The sequence below is a fragment of the Triticum urartu genome, chromosome 1, assembly GCF_003073215.2.
Source record: "Triticum urartu cultivar G1812 chromosome 1, Tu2.1, whole genome shotgun sequence".
Classification (NCBI taxonomy): domain Eukaryota; kingdom Viridiplantae; phylum Streptophyta; class Magnoliopsida; order Poales; family Poaceae; genus Triticum; species Triticum urartu.
Window position 1 is genome coordinate 262,199,595 of NC_053022.1, and position 21,591 is coordinate 262,221,185.

At 44.5% G+C, this 21,591-nt stretch overlaps 1 pseudogene; it reads right to left on the reverse strand.

Annotated features, from left to right (window-relative positions):
* Window positions 1-704: 704 nt before the first annotated feature.
* Window positions 705-4,180, reverse strand: LOC125506808 (annotated as a pseudogene).
* Between the last annotated feature and the right edge of the window lie 17,411 nt (window positions 4,181-21,591).

Below are 21,591 nucleotides of genomic sequence, written 5' to 3' on the forward strand. Positions count from 1 at the left end.
CCATGTTTTAGTTGCTAGAAAGCTGGTTTTTGTCTATGGTCTATAAAAATTAATTTCTATACAAAAGCTGGGAAGGTGTCTGGACATGACCACCACAAACGAAAACTTTCGCGGCCTCCCACCGCTGCAAACCCTCCTACGCTGCCGCCGTCCCACCGAATCCAGCTGGATCTGGCCACCACTGCCATTGTTGCACCATCCCGCCGTCTGGATCCACCGCCTCTCTTCCAATCGACCGCACCGTCACCACCCCACTTTCGCCGTCACATCCGCCACCGCACAGCCTGATGGCGCCAAAAAGCACGAAGGGCCAGTCTGGCTACTATGGCGTTCGGCCGCGACGATTCAGTTGCTTCGGCGTCGTGTTTCAGTGCGATGGACGACAGTACTGGCTCGGCACCTTCGAGACAGCGGACATATTGCCATGTTCAAAAGAAATCATTTGCATGTTTGAAGTGCCGTATTTTGGGGCAGTTGTTGGAGATGAACAATTTTGAGTGCCCTAAAATTCACTTTTTGGTGCCTCATGTTTTACCGCAACAGCTTTTTGGTGTCCTAAAATAGGGCTTTTATCGGAGATGCTCTTTCCATTTTGATTTTATACCTTTTGGCCATTTATACCATCGTGTGAGATGTTTGAACATCGCAATTTTACAAATATCTATAAAAAAAGGAAACATAATTTTTTCACTAAAACTGTGAAAGAAGATCTAAAAGGCGTCATCTTTATTCGGAGAATAAAACGGACGAGCTTTAACCCCACTCACACACCAACGCACCTTACAATCAATTTCATCGCCCTTTAAAGTACACACAACCTTTCTTTCTATACTTCTATCTTCAGTTTCCTTTTCCTATCCGGCAGACAGGATCTGCTCCGGGTCCTCCTCCCCTAGCTGGCTGGAGACTGGGTTATGCCAGCGATCATGCTCAGTGCCATGCAAGGCTGGTCGGCCGGCACCTGCCAAGCACCACAGATCACACGAGAAATAAGCAAAGCATATTATGTTCAGTTAAGGATCCAGTAGAAATGTGGTGTGCCGCGACTTACGAAGTGGCCGGCGCCAAGGATCCAGTAGAAATGCAGGTTCTTGTAGGATCTGACGAAGGCCTTGGTGACCTTGGATGATCCGCAGGACAGAGGCTGCCTCGGCAGGCTCAGGAAGTTCTTCAGCCCATCCCATCTGAAAAGTAGACATGAATTTTTAGAGGCACGAGTGGCGTCTAAATCTTGCAAGAATCTGGAGAAAAGGGTCAGGGAGAAAGGCTTGATTACTTGAGCTTTTGCACCCATGCTTCCGCGCCCTTGGTCGAGCAAATCACATCCAGCTTCGCAAAGAGTACAAGTAAAGAAAAGAAAAAAAATTCCACTAAGCTCAGTCTGAAGAACATACAACATTAAGAGCGCCCTCTAACCACACACTGACGATGCCCTAAGTAAATTATATGCGTGTTAAAGCTATATAGATGAATAAATAAATAAAATAAATAGCTGAAAAGAACATCTGCAGTTTAAGCAACATGCACGTTCCAGCTAAAGTGGTCTGTTTCACTCCACTGTTTTGACCATGTACATGTGAGACGAGTAGATCGATGGCCGATTGCTGATGCGATCTGAGAATCTGACGATCTGTTCCGACCAATACAATCTGGGAAAAGATAAGTTTTCACTTGCGCGACACACTGTATACTATTCTGAACTTTTGGAGTTCTTTTGGCATGGACCCGCGGGTGTGGTTGTCATTCAGCTTAAAAAATGGAAGGTTCTCTCAAGGACGTCGGTTTTTCTGAACAACAGCCTGTCCGCGTCGTCATTAACACGATTTTCTCTCTCCTAATCGCGGTTGCTTACTCGTCACGGTGCTTCCGTTTGCTAATCTGACAGCAAGAGTAGGGCTATTCTAGTAAGCATGAGTGGATGTGTCTACGCCCATTAGTCGTTAGGACTTGTGCCAAACAACCAGTAAACTTATTATGGCATTCCAAATGTGTTTCTAGTAAGTATCCTAAGCAACTGTCGAGGCTTTTTACGAGCTGGAAGAGAGTAAAAACAATGCAGATCGATGCAGTGGAAGAGAGTAAAAGCAATGCAGAGAAGCAGGCACCTCACCTGGCCATTATAAACCGTGACATCTACGCCGTAAGACAGCAGCTCGTCGACCTGGATGATCAAGCATAAAGCAGAGAGTAAATCAGTGACAGCCCACAAACCATCGTTCGCATCGATCAGTACAGTTTAACATTTTGAAGATCCATCCATCCTGTCATGGGATCCCGCGCTGGATCACTCGCCTCGTCGATCCGTGGCTTCATGAAGTCGTTGACCAGCGCGTTGTAGACGGGGTCCGACAGCTCGTGCCACCTGCAGGTTGGGGACAGGGACGTCACATCATATCATGTGCTGGGTGTAACTGTAAACTAGAGCATGAAAGCGAGCTGTTGCCAATGGCGACGCAGGCTCACTCGTGATCTTTGGGGATGATCTTGAGCTTCTCCTTGACGACCCCGTTCATGATGCCGCCGAGGGTGTTGGTGGTGTTGGAGCCGGCTTCCTCCTGGCTGCCGCCGAGGTACGTCGAGTACTTCATCACTTGCGCGCTGCTCGACGTCGTCGGAGTCGACGAGGTCGCCGGTAGGTCCGCGGCCACCGGGTCCATGCCGGCGTCGAGCAAGAAATTGTACATGTCCTGCAAATTGAAATTGCGTTATGCTATCCGTCAGCAAAGGAAATGAGACAAGCACAAGGGTCAAAGAGTCAGCACTCACGACGCTGGCGCTCTTGGAGTCAATGAAATCCAACAGCTCCGACCACGACCCCTGCGAGTCGGCCAGCCGCCCGGCCGCGATCTGCTCCTTCACCGTCGCCGCCTTCCTGAGGCCACAATTCGCGTGCGCATGTGACCGGAGAGTTTTAATTTATTTTTTCCTTCGAAAAGAAAGCCCCGGGAAGCATGCAATGCAAGAACTGAGCTGAGAAATTTAAGAGGACGGTGCAGTCGTGTTTACTTCTTGGCGGCGTCGCCGGCGTTGTCGTCCAGCCTCGAAACCTCCAGGAGCAGCGGCGCGTAAGCGAGCTGCATGCACCGATCAAATTAAATCAGCAATCGGTTCCACACACACACACACACACACACACACACACACTCGATCGTGCGCTCTCCAGCAAATGGCCGATTTGCTCACCGTGAAATCCTCCGGCGAGACCCAGCTATCCCCGAGCGCGACGCCGGCGAGCTTGATCTTGAGGTCGCCGGCACGGACGGCCCTTGCGACGGAGACGCCGAGCGTGGCCGCGTACTTTCCGCCGTAGGACTCGGCGACGAGGAAGAGGGGGCTCCCCTGCTGCAGGGTGGGCAGCTCCTTGGCGAGCGCCTTGAGGAGCGTGGTGGCGTCCGTGGCCGCCTGCCAGTCAGTCGTCACCAGTAGGCTGTCGTCCTCAACGTAACTGTACCCGACACCCACAGGGTTGTCCTGCCATTGACGCACGGTACTCGGTTGGTGTTGCAGACAAAAAACAGCGAGGCGAGAGGAAGAAGACGAGGGAGGGTGTCGCGGTTTGTGGTAGGGATACCACGAAGATGAGGTCGGCCTTCTGCAGCCACGTCGAGTTCCGAGGCTTCAGGTTGACGTCGAGGGGCCCGACCTCCATGAAGTTGCCGATGCCCACCCCCGACGCTCCCTGAGATGAAGACCAATATGATTAGCTCTTGCTGAAGTCAGAATTCTTGCTTGAGAAGCTGCGAGAGGGGAGGAAGATGGACCGTACAGGACCGCCCTGTAGCCAGAGGACGGTCGGCCATGGCCTGGACGGCGTCGACACCCTCTGGGGGCTCTTGTAGTACCACCAGAACAGGTGAGCCTCTGCAGCGCAGAAACAGAGCTTCAGAAGAATTCTCACGTGAAAGATGACCAGCCAGCAGGAGAAAATTGGGATCGAGATGGTGCAAAATGCAAGGGACATGGCGGGACGTTACTTGGTCGGACTTCGACGAACCCCCAGAGCTCCGTGCCGTCGGGGTTGCCGGCGGTGACCGAAGCCGCCGGGCTGGCCCGGAGCAGGGAGAGGCAGAGGAGGAGGGGAAGCAGAGCAAGCAGAGGTCGACCGTGCTTGTCCATTTCCAACTGGCGGGTGGCTTGTGGTTTCTGAGTGCGAGTGGCACGTACTGTGGCCAGCAACAGTCTAAATAGGCGGCGTCTCACCGTCCCATCCCGTTATCCCACGCGTGGGCGACCAGGTATAGCCGTATAGACAACCCGGTGTTGCATGGAATATCGACGAATCATTGATCTCGTCTTCTTTCTCACTGCGATTTTTTACATTTGCTGTTCATCACCCAGCTAGTGGCAACATTCCAGCACGTTTGTCGATTGGTTATCGCATGAAGTAATTGTCTTTTTTTTTCTTTGGAGAAAACTTCCATTCTGCTCAAAGAAAATAAATATATTCATTCCAGCATGTCTATCAATTCATCAAACATCATGGCAATATAAAGAATACCGAAAATATAATAAATATCATTTATGTTCATAGACCACCTATCGATGATTACAAGCACTCGAGCGAGATGAAGTCACGTTGCCGTTATCACCCCTCCCTTATTGGAGCCGGGCCCCTCCCTTATTGGAGCCGGGTAAACCTTGTTTTAGTAGATAGTCGGAAAGTCGTCGTGCTAAGGTTCAAAGGACCAACGCACTAGAATAACAACCATCACCGATAAAAAGAAACAAGATCAAAAGGATCAAACATATAGACACAAATACGCCGATGAACGAAAATCAGATCAAAGCAGATCCACTGAAGACAAACACCAATTAATCCCACAAGATCCACCAAAGACACACCTCCACGCACTTTTCGATGATGCTAGACGCTCCATCGAGACTGCTAGGCTGGGAGAATCTTATTCCATTTTCAGTGAGCCGCTACAGCCTCGCCTTCCTAAGCAGGACACAAACCCTAGATAATTTTTTTTTGAAAAAAAGAATCAGGAGCTCTACCGCCGGCAAAGGACGGGATCCACCATACATTCATGGCCCAAAACCACAGAAGACGAGACAGACCAGCGATGGCGCCAACAAGAGGTGGGAAACCCTAATTGGAACCACTCTAGTACATGATGTGTTTCGGGCCAGACTCTACGAACGGTTATCGGAGGCACAAAAGACAATGAGCACCCACAACACTGTTGCCTGAATTTGTTTTTATTTCAATCAATTTTCATCGTGACCATTGGATGCGCATCCAACAAATGAAGTAGACGCTAGTTGTTCTGAGTGACCAAAATTTACTTACTATTTCTATAGAGGAACAACGCCACGTCATTTCAACTAACAACGTGACGCTTCAGGCATGGGGTTTTGATCTCTTGTGTAATCATGCTGTTACCGAGATGCTCGGCCAACTTCAACTCATCGATGACTCTTAGCGCATTTTCAACATCGATTCATAAATTTTCTCCCGTATCCATCCGCGGATAAAAGGACCAGCACATAGGTACGGATGTAGTAGTCAGCCATCCAACATTACCTGCATATATTGGACCCCGCTCTCGCCGCAATCCTCCCACTTCGGCCAGAGCGGGCTCCCCCCCTCCCCCTCGGAGGAGGAAAACCGCACCCACCCGAGCACGTAGCCGGGCACCTGGGCGGCCAGCGTGGAGGACAGTCAGGACAAGGCAAGGCGCAGCATGCCACGGGTGGCGTCCTTGGGCTGCAACAGCTTCCCCAACTCGGTGAGCACCGCGATCACGACGACGACGATCAAGGCAACTGAAAAGACAACTCATGGAGAGACACCCTCCTGGGTCACGGGCGCCAGCCAAAGAGCAAGTAGCCGGTGGTGGAAGCGCTGAGACAACGCAACAGAACACCGGCCATGAGGCGGCACCAGGGCGAGGCCAGAGGCCGCTCCACGGTGCGCTTTACCTCCCCCACGTCAACCACGGTGTTGCGCGCTACACCACCCCTCTCGCTGCTGCCAAGGGCGTTGAGGACCCTGGAGAAAGACCCAATTGCGGTGTTCTTCTCCGACTTAGGATGCGCCCTCCCACCGCCACCGCACACTGACTGCATGCAGGTGGAGTTTGAAAATGCTATGTTGGAGGCCCTCGCAAGCCCTCTCGACTTCAACAACGATGACGTGCAGGGGCTGAGCGTATCCTCCCCCAAGCGGGTTGTGGCTGGGCCCGTGCCCACCGCCCTCCTGTCAAACGTCCTGCCCTGCGTCGCCCAGTTTACGCCGGCCATGGTGGAGTATGATACATCTCCGTCGTATCTACTTTTCCAAACACTTTTGCCCTTATTTTGGACTCTAACTTGCATGATTTGAATGGAACTAAACCGGACTGACGCTGTTTTCAGCAGAATTGCCATGGTGTTATTTATGTGCAGAAACAAAAATTCTCGGAATGACCTGAAACTCCACGGAGATTATTTTTGGAAATAATAAAAAATACTGGCAAAGAATCAAGGCAAGGGCCCACACCCTAGCCACGAGGGTGGGGGCGCGCCTGCCCCCCTGGGTGCGCCCCCTACCTCGTGGGCCCCCTGGAGCTCCACCGACCTCAACTCCAACTCCATATATTCGTGTTCGGGGAGAAAAAAATCAGAGAGAAGGATTCATCGCGTTTTACGATACGGAGCCGCCGCCAAGCCCTAAACTCTCTCGGGAGGGCTGATCTGGAGTCCGTTCGGGGCTCCGGAGAGGGGAATCCGTCGCCGTCGTCATCATCAACCATCCTCCATCACCAATTTCATAATGCTCACCGCCGTGCGTGAGTAATTCCATCGTAGGCTTGCTGGACGGTGATGGGTTGGATGAGATTTATCATGTAATCGAGTTAGTTTTTGTTAGGGTTTGATCCCTAGTATCCACTATGTTCTGAGATTGATGTTGCTATGACTTTGCTATGCTTAATGCTTGTCACTAGGGCCCGAGTGTCATGATTTCAGATCTGAACCTATTATGTTTTCATGAATATATGTGAGTTCTTGATCCTATCTTGCAAGTCTATAGTCAGCTACTATGTGTTATGATCCGGCAACCCCGAAGTGACAATAATCGGGACCACTCCCGGTGATGACCGTAGTTTGAGGAGTTCATGTATTCACTATGTGTTAATGCTTTGGTCCGGTACTCTATTAAAAGGAGGCATTAATATCCCTTAGTTTCCGCTAGGACCCCGCTGCCACGGGAGGGTAGGACAAAAGATGTCATGCAAGTTCTTTTCCATAAGCACGTATGACTATATTCGGAATACATGCCTACATTACATTGATGAACTGGAGCTAGTTCTGTGTCACCCTAGTTTATGACTGTTACATGATGAATCACATTCGGCATAATTCTCTATCACCGATCCAATGCCTACGAGCTTTTCACATATTGTTCTTCGCTTATTTACTTTTCTGTTGCTATTGTTATCATCACTACAAAATACCAAAAATATTACTTTCGCTACCGTTACCTTTTGCTATCGTTACCACTACTATCATATTACTTTGCTACTAAACACTTGCTGTAGGTATTAAGTTTTCAGGTGTGGTTGAATTGACAACTCAGCTGCTAATACTTGAGAATATTCTTTGGCTCCCCTTGTGTCGAATTAATAAATTTGGATTGAATACTCTACCCTCGAAAATTATTGCGATCCCCTATACTTGTGGGTTATCAAGACTATTTTCTGGCGCCGTTGTCGGGGAGCATAGCTCTATTCTTTGAGTCACTTTGGGATTTATATCTGCTGGTCACTATGAAGAACTTGAAAGACGCGAAAACAAAAATTTATCCCTCAAGTACGAGGGGAGGTAAGGAACTGTCATCTAGCTCTGCACTTGATTCACCTTCTGTTTTGAGTAAGCTTGTGACACCCAAACCTGCTTCTGCTATTAATTCTGATATGTCGCATATTATTGATGATGCCACTTCTGCTATGCATGATACTTATGATGAAACTACTTCTATGCTTGATACCACTGTGCCACTTGGTGAATTTCTTGATGAACAGCTTGCTAGGGCTAGAGAGAATGAAATTATTGAAATTGATAATATTGATGAAAGTGATGATGAAGGCTCTCCTAATAAATATGAATTACCTATTGTGCCTGAGGGCTATGTTATGGATGAAGAAACTAAAAGAGAATTTCTTGCATGCAATGATAGAAGTGATCTTAAGAAATTATTAGCTAAACTTAAACAAAAAACTCTGAATGCTAGAATGAAATATGATCCTGCTTATGTTACTTCACCTATCTTTGTTACTGATAAGGATTATGAATTCTCTATTGATCCTGATATAATCACTTTGGTTGAATCTGATCCTTTTTATGGCTATGAATTTGAAACTGTTGTGGCACATCTTACTAAATTAAATGATATAGCCACGCTGTTCATTAGTGATGAGAGAACTCGCTACTTTTATATCCTTAAAGTATTTCCGTTCTCATTAAAGGGTGATGCTAAGATATGGTTTAATTCTCTTGATCCTGGTTGTGTGTGTAGTCCCCAGGGTATGATTTATTACTTCTCTGCTAAATATTGCCCTGCTCATAAGAAACAAGCTGCCTTAAGGGATATATAATTTTGTGCAAATTGAAGAAGAGAGTCTCCCACAAGCTTGGGGAAGGCTTCTCCAATTACTTAATGCTTTGCCTGATCATCCTCCTAAGAAAAATGAAATACTTGATATCTTTTATAATGGACTAACCGATGCTTCCAGAGACCACCTGGATAGTTGTGCTGGTTCTGTTTTCAGGGAAAGAACACCAGATGAAGCTGAAATTCTATTGAATAATATGTTGATAAATGAAAATAATTGGACACTTCCCGAGCCTTATTCCTAAACCAACTCCGAAGAAAAGGGGTGTTCTATTTCTCAGTCCTGAAGATATGCAAGAGGAAAAGAAATCCATGAAAGAAAGGGGTATTAAAGCTGAAGATGTTAAGAATTTACCTCCTATTGAGAAATACATGGTCTTAATTTACCGCCTGTTGAAGAAATATATGGTCTTGATAACCCGACACAGGTAGTAAAGGTAAATTCTCTCTATATATATGATAAAGCTTAAATCCCTCCTACTAAGTTTGCTAGCCAATGTTTGGATGAGTTTGATAACTTTATGGTTCAACAAGAAGACTTCAATGCTTATTTTGGTAGACGATTGAAACAAAATGCTTATATGATTGAACACTTGGGTGATTATATGTCTAGAGTTAGAGGTGAACTTAAACTCATTAGTAAACATGCTTCTATGGTTACCACTCAAGTAGAACAAGTACTTAAAGCTCAGAATGATTTTCTCAATGAATTAAATAGTAAGAAAAATGATAATGTTGTTAGAGTTATGACTAGAGGTGGTAAAATGACTCGGGAACCTTTGTATCCTGAGGGCCATCCTAAGAGAATTGAGCAAGATTCTCAGAGAAATGATATTGATGCTCCTAGTCCTTCTAAGAGGAAGAAAAAGAAAAATGATAGGACTTTGCATGCTTCTAGTGAACCTGTTATTGACACACTTGAGAATCCCAATGATATCTCTATTTCTGATGCTGAAACACAATGTGGTAATGAACATGAAACTAGTGATAATGTTAATGATAATGTTCATGTTGATGATCAACCTAGCAATGATAATGAGGTAGAAGCTGAACCTGCTGTTGATCTTGATAACCCACAATCAAAGAATCAGCGCTATGATAAAAGAGACTTTGTTGCTAGGAAACACGGTAAGGAAAGAGAGCCTTGGGTTCAGAAACCCATGCCTTTTCCTCCTAAGCCATCCAAGAAAAAGGATGATGAGGATTTTGAGCGCTTTTCTGAAATGATTAGACCTATCTTTTTGCATATGCCTTCGACTGATATGCTTAAAATGAATCCTTATGCTAAGTACATGAAAGATATTGTTACTAATAAAAGAAAGATACCGGAAGCTGAAATTTCCATCATACTTGCTAATTATACTTTTAAGGGTGGAATACCTAAGAAGCTAGGAGATCTAGGAGTACCAACTATACCATGCTTCATTAAAAGAAACTATGTTAAAACTGCTTTATGTGATCTTGGAGCCGGTGTTAGTGTTCTGCCTCTCTCTTTATATCGTAGACTTGATTTGAATAAGTTGACACCTACTGAAATATCTTTGCAAATGGCTGATAAATCAACTGCTATACCTGTCGGTATTTGTGAGGATGTGCCTGTTGTAACACACCGGATATGGTTTTCCCAATATGTAATCCAACTCTTGCCGTTTCCGGCCTTAAATTATTTTATTTTCTCGGGTTCGGGTTTTTGGTCTCCGTGTGTTGTTGTCGTTGTCATGCATCTCATATCATGTCATCATGTGCATTGCATTTGCATACGTGTTCGTCTCATGCATCAGAGCATTTTCCCCGTTGTCCGTTTTGCATTCCGGCGCTCCGTTCTCCTCCGGTGGTCATTTCTACCTTTCTTTCGTGTGTGGGGATTAAACTTTTCCGGATTGGACCGAGACTTGCCAAGCGGCCTTGGTTTACTACCGGTAGACCGCCTGTCAAGTTTCGTACCATTTGGACTTCGTTTGATGCTCCAACGGTTAACCGAGGAACCGAAAAAGCCTCGTGTGTGTTGCAGCCCAATACCCCTCCATTTTGGCCCAAAACCCACCAAAACCCTTTCCATCATCTAGAGCGTTCGATCACGATCACGTGGCCGAAAACCGGACCTTATTTGGACTCTCCTAACTCCTCCTATGCCTATTTAAAGACCCCCTCCGTTTTCTTCTTCTTCTTCTTCCCGAAACCCTAGATCTGATCCTCCGCATGCCGGACATTGTCCGCGAGGCTCCGGCCACCACCAACTCCGGCCCGCGCCTCCTCCTCCGACCGGATCCTCCCTGCGGCAAGATCTCCGGCGGCTCCGACGATTTTCCGGCGAACCTCGTAAACCGCGCCGGCCGGATCTAGATCTGAAATTTCGGATCGGTTGACTTTTTTTGCCCGAAACCCTAATTATTTGCTCATGTTCATCATGTCGTAACTATGCACCCTTAACTCCGTTTTGGGCATATAGCATATCAAAATGTTCGTCTCAGAGAGCACATCATTTCATCTTATTGCATCATTTTCATTTGAGTTCATCTTGATGCCCAAAATGCGGTTAGAAGAATGCTATTTGAGATAATTGTCAGATCTGCTGCTCCAATTAGAGATTTGTCATTTTTGCCATGATTTATGTGTGCATGATATGCCCCTGAGCTCTTCATGAGTTTTTTTATATGTTTTGCCATCTATCCAGAGGTGCAACCCATGTATTTTTGTGATGTGTGTGATGACTAGCACAAGCTTGCAAAGTGGAGCATTCGTTAATGCTGATTTCAGGGACTTGGCAATTCCACTAAGTCCTTGATCTTTTTATTTCAATATGCCATATGTTCATGTTTTTCCCTAGTGATCCGTGCCTCTTTTGAGGATGATCAGTAAGGATGTTTTGTTAATCTTGTAGTGCTTTATCCATCCATGTCTTTGTTTGCAATTATGGAGCACCCTAGCTTGAGTCAATCAAGCTCTACTTTTGCTATTTCGTGAATCTGGGCAGATTGTCTACTTGTTAGCGATTTTGCCGAGGATGTTGTAGTTGATCTGTGCATGCTATGTTATTGTTCTTGCCATGTCTAGCTTGTATTTTGTGTATTATTGATGGGTGTATGCTTAGATTGTCATGACTTGCTCTGTAGTGAGTGCATCGAGCTCTTAAACATGCCTACTTGATATTTGTTTCAGCATGCTCCAGTTTTCACTAAGTCTGTGATCTGATCATGTTTTCTTGCCATGTTCACATGCTTGCAAATGTATTTTCTGATCCCTTTTGGCTCAAGGTCACTAAGGGACTTTTGTTAAGCTCTTTGAGTAGCTCCATGCCATGTTGTACTTTGCCATGTTCAGGTCCTGTAGCATATAGTTTTCATGCTCCGAAGTGGGCTACCTGATCTGAAATTCCAGACAAGTGTTAATTTCACTAAGTCTGAAATCTGTTTGCCAAATGCATTTTTGCCATGCTTGTTTGAACCTGTTAATGGATGAATTGGCCGTATCTCAGTGCTAGTCTTTTGTTAAGCATCATAAATGGATCCCTGCCATGTATTTTGTTGCCATGTTTGAGTGCTGTAGCATGTTCATCTTGTTGCATTTAGTTGGCTACTTGATGTAAATCACAGAACGTGGCCATATTTGAATTGCTTGCCATTTCCAAACCGTAACTCCGATTCCGGTGATCTTTATATCGTTTTCAAGCGATTTCATCTCATCTTTCCAGTGGCACACTTGCATTTCCAAGTTGAGGCCATGTTCATTCATTCCTTGTTAAATCTTGCATATGCATCACATATCGCATCCCGCATAGCATACCATGTTTGCATCATATTGTTTGAGCTTTGCACGTGGTTGATTGTGTCCTTGTTGCTTGTTTGTCTTGTTTGGGTAGAGCCGGGAGACGAGTTCGCTAACGAGGAGCCCGTTGAGTTTGCTTTCGAGGATCCAGTCAATTCTGACAACTTTGCAGGCAAGATGATCATACCCTCGAAATCACTACTATCTTTGCTATGCTAGATGCTCGCTCTTTTGCTATGCTAGATGCTCGCTCTTTTGCTATGCCTATGCTACGATGCCTACGACTTGCTTATCATGCCTCCCAAATTGCCATGTCAAACCTCTAACCCACCATGTCCTAGCAAACCGTTGATTGGCTATGTTACCGCTTTGCTCAGCCCCTCTTATAGCGTTGTTAGTTGCTGGTGAAGATTGGAGACCGTTCCTTGTTGGAACATTATTTACTTGTTGGGATATCATTATATTGCCATGTTATCTTAATGCATCTATATACTTGGTAAAGGGTGGAAGGCTCGGCCTCTCGCCTAGTGCTTTGTTCCACTCTTGCCGCCCTAGTTTCCGTCATATCGGTGTTATGTTCCCGGATTTTGCGTTCCTTACGCGGTTGGGTTATAATGGGAACCCCTTGATAGTTCGCCTTGATTAAAGCTTTTCCAGCAATGCCCAACCTTGGTTTTACCATTTGCCACCTAGACTTTTTTTCCCTTGGGTTTCCGGAGCCCGAAGGTCATCTTATTTAAGCCCCCCCCCCCGGGCCAGTGCTCCTCTGAGTGTTGGTCCAACTCGTCAGCCGCCGGTGGCCACCAGGGGCAACTCTGGGCTGGCCTACCGGAAGTTTGGACAATCTGAGTGTGCCCTGAGAACGAGATATGTGCAGCTCCTATCGGGATTTGTCGGCACATTCGGGCGGTGTTGCTGGATTTGTTTTAACCTGTCGAAGTGTCTTGAAGAACCGAGATACCGAGTCTGATCGGAAAGTCTCGGGAGGAGGTCTATTCCTTCGTTGACCGTGAGAGCTTGTCATGGGCTAAGTTGGGACTCCCCTGCATGGATTTGAACTTTCGAAAGCCGTGCCCGCGGTTATGGGCAGATGGGAATTGTTAATGTCCGGATGTAGATAACTTGAACCTTAACTTAATTAAAATGAATCAACAGTGTGAGTTACCGTGATGGTCTCTTCTCGGCGGAGTCCGGGAAGTGAACACGGTGTTGGAGTAATGCTTGCCGCAGGATGCCTTCTAGTTACTCGCTCGCGCTTTGCCTCCTCTTCTCGCTCTCTTTTGCGAACAGGATAGCCACCATATATGATAGTCGCTTGCTGCAGCTCCACATATTTTCCTTGCCTTACCTATTTTAAGCTTAAATAGTCTTGATCGCGAGGGTGCGAGATTGCTGAGTCCCTGTGGCTCACAGATTACTTCCAAACCAGATGCAGGGCCTGATGATTCCGTTCCAGATGACGCGCTTGAGCTCAAGTGGGAGTTCGACGAGGACTCACGCCGATACTACGTGTCTTTCCCTGATGATCAGTAGTGGTGCCCAGTTGGGGTGATCGGGACCGTGTCGCATGTTGGGTTATCTTTTATTTTGGCGCCGTAGTCGGGCCATGAGTGTTTGAATGTTGTAATACTATTTATGTACTTTGATTGACGTGACGAGTGTAAGCCAACTATGTATCTCCCCTTTATTATCTTTATTACATGGGATGTTGTGAAGATTGCCTAACTTGCGACATTGCTTTCAATGCGGTTATGTCTCTAAGTCGTGCCTCGACACGTGGGAGCTATAGCCGCATCGAGGGCGTTACACCTATTGTGGTTGCAAACGTTACTATTTTAACGTACTTTGTTATTCTTGATATTCCCGAGGACGATAGTATCTCTATTATTCTTGGAAGACCCTTTTTGAATACTGCAGGGGCTGTTATTGATTGCACCAAAGGCAATGCCACTTTTCACGTTAATGGTAATGAGCATACGGTACACTTGCCGAGGAAACAACCTCAAGCCAAAGTATCAATTCTATTGGAAAAATTCCATTGATTATTTTTGGAGGTTTTGAATTTCCTCTTCTACTGTCAAGAAGAAATATGATATTCTTATTATTGGGGATGTGCATATCCCCTTTGAGGTAACCTAGTGTTATTCGAAAATTCTCTGGTTCCATGTTACTCGGAATGAGTTTGTTAACAAGACCTGATCAACCTTGTTAGTGGATTCCTTTTGATGAGCATGAGATGGATGAATTTAGTAAACACAACTCTCTGTACCCTCTTTTTACTTTCTGTTATTTATATTAATAAAGCAAAAATAGTAATTTCCGTCTATTTTATGAATTATCCATGCAATAAAAAATACCCCAAAAATAAAAGTTCTCCAAATGCCCTAAAAATTAAATATGATTTTTTCTAAAATATTTGAGAATATCTGGCGCTGAGAACACACCAGGGGGAGCAAGCACCTGGCCATGAGGGTCCACGGCGCGCCCACCCCCTGGGCGCGCCCCCTGCCTCGTGGGCCCACGGTGGCTCCCCTCCACTTATTCCTGCACCCACACACTTCTTCTTCCTCCAAAAAAAATCACCATCCAGCTCAAGCACGAGTTCTAGCTCATTTTGCTGCGATTTTCGATCTCCTTGCTCAAAGCACCTCTCGCAAAACTGCTTTGGGGGATTGTTCCTTAGTATGTGACTCCTCCATTGGTCCAATTAGTTTTTGTTCTAGTGCTTTATTCATTGCAAATTTGTGTTGTCTATGTGACCATGTTCTTGAGCTTGCATGTCAAATTTATATGGTTCCAAGTAGTTCTAATGCATGATATAGGCCCTAGGCACTTGTAGGAGTAGTTGCTATCAATTTTGTTGAGTTTGGTTTACTTTTTTTTGAAGTTACTAAAAATTTCAGAAATTTTTCAGAGGAAAAAATATGCTTAGGAAAATGTACCAAGGTGGTTCTTCAAGGAAACAAGGACCCAGACTTGCAATGGGTGATGCTGATGATGAGCCACCAAGGGACGCTCCAGTGCGGCCTTGTGAATGGCCTTCAGAGGACTTCATGGATCAAGATGGAATTAAGGAAGAATTTAATGCATACTTGTGTAACGCTGATCTTGTGAGCTTCGAGGCAGCAAAGTGCCGCCAGTACCACTATCTCACTAGTTCCTTTGTGAGGAGGTTTGAATTTTCATCTTCACGCAATTCTCAAACTGTCCTGTTTGATCTTTATGAAAATTCTTATACTATGGACTTGGAGGATTTTACCACTGCTTGCAAACTTCCACAATGGGGTAGTGCTAGTGAACCTCGCAAATCTGAATTTAGAGATTTTCTTGCTAATATAACTGTGGGGGAATCTAGAGATATAGCACAAGCTACCATAGGGAGCCTTCATTTTCCTGCTATACATTATTTTGCTCTCTTCATAGGTAGGTGCATAAATGGTAAGGATGAAGCATGTCACATGTGTGTCTCTGACCTCAGTATTCCTAGGAGTGCTGTGTTAGAAGATAAATCTTATAATTTGGCAGCCATTGTTGCACGTAGGTTGCATCATAATAGATTTAGTGGAGATTTCTTTGGTGGAATTTATGCAACCTGTATAGCTAATTTTCTTGGTATAACCATACGTGAGGATGATATTGAGTTGCCTCCTGCTTATTTGGATTATGAGGCTATGGTTCATCATCATTTTGTTGAGAGGAACGATCAGTTCCTCCAGTACTGACTAATCTTTGATAGACGACGCACCTATCACGTCGCTCTCCCTGCTTCTACTTTCTTTAACTTTCAGGCAAAAGGGAGATATTTTATAACCAGAGAGGAGGCGGAAGAGTATAAGAGGAGGGTTGAGATAGCTCGCCTCCAAGTTGCAGCCCATGATGCAATGACTACTACATCTCAGTACGACCCCAACTATAACTTTGGATATCCGCCAGGCCATCCGTGGCAATAAACCCACTTAGGCCAAAAGCCTAAGCTTGGGGGAGCACGTACTTCTCACCGACATTACATTCATGTTCACACACTAATTGCTAGATGTCGGTGCTCATACTTTTTCATTGTAATATCCATGCTAGTTTATTTCTTTTTATGCTTTCTTCTTGTGTGTTTGATAAACCTTAAGAAAAACAAAAAAAATTAGTTGTAGATTTTAGCTAGTTTTAATTTCCATGTTTGTAGTAGTAATTAAGAAGGAAAACCCAAAAAGATTTCATGTTCTTCTTTTGCTTGTTGGGAGCTTCCCCGTGTAAATAGTTTTATTTATTTTCTTTTCTTTGGGGGTCGATAGGAGAAGACCATAATTAAATTGTTGAAGTGATTCCTATATGCATTATTATTGATTTAACCAAGAGTCCATATTGCCTTATCTTCTCCTGTTTATTGAATGCTTGTAGATTCCAGCTTAGTCCAATGCACGTGCACTGTTATTATTATTCACATCATTCGGTCGTGCAAGTGAAAGGCAATTATGACGATATATGATGGACTGATTGAGATGGGAGAAGCTGGTATGAACTTGACCTCTCTTGTTTTTGTAAATATGATTAGTTCATCGTTCCTGATTCAGCCTATTATGAATAAACATGTTTGCAATGACAATTAGAGATTATAGTTGCTTATGCCATGCTTAATTAGCTAGGGGCTTATAATGGTTTACCTTGCGTGTCAACATGCTATTAAAATGGTTGTGATGTGATATTATAGGGTGGTATCCTCTTTTGAACGATTCGAGTGGCTTGACTTGGCACATGTTCACCCATGTAGTTGAAACAAAATCAACATAGCCTCTACGATATTTATGTTCATGGTGCATTATATCCTACTCATGCTTGCATTCGGTGTTGATTAATTTTAATGCATGTTCATGACTGTTGTCGCTCTCTAGCTGGTCGCTTCCCAGTCTTTTTCTAGCCTTCACCTATACTAAGCGGGAATACTGCTTGTGCATCCAATCCCATAGACCCCAAAGTTGTTCTATATGAGTCCACCATATGTACCTATATACGGTATCTACCTACCATTCCAAGTAAATTTGTATGTGCCAAACTCTAAACCTTCAAATAAACATTCTGTTTTGTATGCTAATAGATTATGTATCAATTAGGGATGTACGTATCTTCCATGTTAGGCGGGTTATTCTCAAGAGGAGTGGACTCCGCTCCTCACTCACGAGAAAATGGCTGGTCATCGGGATGCTCAGTCCCATGCTTTATGCAAATCAAATCAAATCAAAATAATTGCAAACAAAACTCCCCCGGGACTGTTGTTAGTTGGAGGCACTCGTTGTTTCGAGCAAGCCATGGGTTGATGCTTGTTGGTGGAGGGGGAGTATAAACTTTACCATTATGTTTGGGAACCGCCTATAATGTGTGTAGAATGGAAGAAATCACCATCTCTTGGTTGTTATGTTGACAATGAAAGTATACCGCTCAAAATATTATTCACCTCTATTTCAAAGTCGAGCTATGGCACCTCTACAAATCCCTGCTTCCCTCTGCGAAGGGCCTATCTATTTACTTTTATGTTGAGTCATCATCCTCTTATTAAAAAGCACCAGTTGGAGAGCACGGATGTCATTTGCATTCATTACTGTTAGTTTACATTGAGTATGACTTGACTGGATCTCTTTTACCATGAATTACAATGTCTAGTCAGTCCTTGATCTTTAAAGGTGCTCTGCATTTATGTTTCGCGGTCTCAGAAAAGGCTAGCGAGATAGCGTCTTGTTATATCATATTATGATTGTTTTGAGAAAGTGTTGTCATCCGAGATTTATTATTATTGCTCACTAGTTGATTATGCCATTGATATGAGTAAACATGAGACCTAAGAGTTATTGTGAATATGGTTAGTTCATAATCTTTGCTGAAAACTTGAATGCTGGCTTTACATATTTACAACAACAAGAGCAAACAAAGTTTGTAAAAGTTTTTCTTTATCACTTTCAGTTTGTCAACTGAATTGCTTGAGGACAAGAAAAGATTTAAGCTTGGGGGAGTTGATACGTCTCTGTCGTATCTACTTTTCAAACACTTTTGCCCTTGTTTTGGACTCTAACTTGCATGATTTGAATGGAACTAACCCGGACTGACGTTGTTTTCAGCAGAATTGTCATGGTGTTATTTATGTGCAGAAAAAAAAAGTTCTCGGAATGACCTAAAACTCCACGGAGATTATTTTTCGAAATAATAAAAAATACTGGCAAAGAATCAAGGCCAGGGGGCCCACACCCTAGCCACGAGGGTGGGGGGCGCGCCTGCCCCTCCTGAGCAGGCCCCCTGCCTCGTGGCCCCCCTGGAGCTCCACCGACCTCAACTCCAACTCCATATATTTGTGTTCGAGGAGAAAAAAATGAAGGAGAAGGATTCATCGCGTTTTACGATACAGAGCCGCCGCCAAGCTGAAAGTGCGTTATATCGACTAGAGGGGGGTGAATAGGCGATTTTTATGAAATTCTTCACTGAGGAATTTGCCGGTGAGGAAATTCCTTAGTGAAGAACTTCTAGCAGCGGAATAAATACTCAAAAGTAAACATAACAGAATACAAGCATAGTCATCATGATGAAATGAAGACAGGCACAGAGTACAGGAAGCGAAAGCACAGGATAACACAGGATGAAGACAAACAGACTGAAGAAATTGAACTGAGGAAATTGAGAAAGTCTTCAGTCAAAGTCTTCAAACACAGATATGAACAAACACACAACACATTTATGAGGAAATGAAAGAGTTGAGGGAATAGAACCAATAAGCTTGGTGAAGATAATGATTTGGTAGACCAGTTCCAACTGCTGTCTCAGTTGTACGTCTGGTTGGAGCGGCTGAGTATTTAAACTCGAGGACACACAGTCCCGGACACCCAGTCCTAAACACGCAGCTCAGGACACCAAGTCCTCACCGTATTCTCCTTGAACTAAGGTCACACAGACCTCGTCCAATCACTCGTGGTAAGTCTTCAGGTGACTTCCGAACCTTCACAAACTTGGTCACTCAGCAATCCACAATTCCTCTTGGATGCTCTAGACCATGACGCCTAACCGTCTGGAAGAAGCACAGTCTTCAAAGGTAACAAGCGTTGGATCCACGCAGGATCAATCTCTTCAGTGATGCTCAATCACTTGTGTTTTGTAGGTGTTTGGGTTTGGGTTTTTCCTCACTTGATGATTTTCGCTCAAAGTCCTTGGAGGATGGGTTGCTCTCAAATGACAAGTGTCAGTTTCTCTCGGAGCATCCAACCAGCTAGTGGTTGTAGGGGGCGGCTATTTATAGCCTAGGGAGCAGCCCGACATGATAAGACATAAATGCCCTTCAATGATATGACCGTTAGGTGGGTAGATATTTTGGGACAGCTGGCGCATAGCACAGCAACGGTCGGAATTTTGAGTAGCAAAATCCTCAGGGCTATCATGTTCCTCACTGTGTAGGCAATCCGCACTGGCGAATTCCTAACTCCTCAGTCAGAACAAATTCCTCAGAGACCAGAAGAACTTCGTCTCTGTAACTGAAGAATATGACTGGACTGTATGAGATTTCCAATGGCTTCACTCGAAGGGATTGGTAGGTGTAGGATTTTGAGTTGAGCATCACATGGAAATTTTTCCTTAGTATTTCCTCGACCCCCTTTAACAGTACGGTGTTTCCTATGACTCAAGAAAGAGAAAATGAAACTACGAAAACAAAAGTCTTCATGCTTCGTGTTCCTCAAATGAATACCAAGTCTTCAAGGTCACACCAATTTCTTCACTTTCAAAGTCTTCAGAAAGTCTTCAGAAATCCAAAGTCTTCAGTCGAAGAACTTCATTTTTAGGGGTTGACTTTCTCTGTAAATATCAAACTCCTCATAGACTTATAGATCTGTGTACACTCACAAACGCATTAGTCCCTTAACCTATAAGTCTTCAATACACGCTAAGGGGCACTAGATGCACTTACAATCTCCCCCTTTTTGGCAATTGATGACAATATAGGTTAAGTTTTCAACGGGGATAAACATATGAAGTGTAAACACTGATATTGAGGAATTTGATTGCAAGATATAGAAGAACCCCCCTGAAGCTGTGCATAGTGAGGAATTTGCTTTTGAAGAAATGCACACTTGAAGAGTTGAATCATGGAGATCTCCCCCTATATCTTGTAATTCATACACGCATTTGACATATAATAGTGAAGAATTTGAAATGCATGATGAAATATGGTGACTGATGTAATTCAGCATGCGTGCATTAGCATATATGAGCAATAAGCATGCAAGAAAAACATAACAAAAGTATCAGAGCACCATCGGGTTTAAGTTACAACTCAATCCAATAAAGTCTCAGAAGAACGAGAGTTGTAACTTAAAAAGAAACGCCCATATAGAAAGACCCGCTTGAAGACTAACTCAAAATTCTCCCCCTTTGTCATCAAATGACCAAAAGGATCGAATATAAGGACTAACGCCCCTGAAGAATATCAAGTTGATGAAGGAGCGCCAGCATTGTTGGGGTCGTTTGACATAGTAGGGCCTGCCGCAGTGTCGTCCAAGTCTTCATTCTCATCAGTGTCGCGCGATGAAGAATATGAGCCGGCCACCAAGGAAGGAACCTTGACCTTCTTGAATTTCTTCGGTGGAGGTGCAGACTAGTCAAAATCTTCCTTGAGACCCATTTTCTTCAGATCTTCTTCACCATACAGATGTGACAGTATTGCCCAGGTGCGACCGAAGACTTCATGGAGGTAGTAATGGTTTTTCTTGACTGCATCGTGTGTAGCAATCATGTTGTGAAGAAATGAACCAAACTGACGCTTAACCCATTTATGATTTCGATCCACCTTTTGGTGAAGACTAAGCAGAAGCTCACGATCAGTCATCACACGAGGAGCAGTGGCTTGAGGAGTAGACTTGGGTGCATTGGCAGAGTCATGTGTGGTAGAGTCATCATTGGTGGAATAAGAGGCAGCTTTGCGAAACTGTCCATCCAATGGACGAATGCCTTCATCTATAACAGCTGGTGCCTTGCCCTTTTTATCAACTAAGGAATAGGTCCGCTTGAGGACTTAAATTGGGGGAAAGTAGTTGAGGTGATTCTGAAAATCATCTTTGTAGTTGAGTGAAGACCTTGTCCTGAGGAATCTCATAATCCAAGGTGCATAAGGCTTCAGCTCAAACGGAGACAGAGCAACATTTGCCAGAGTCCTCATGAAGAAATTGTGATAATTGACAGGAATGAACGATATTGAATACCAGATTCTT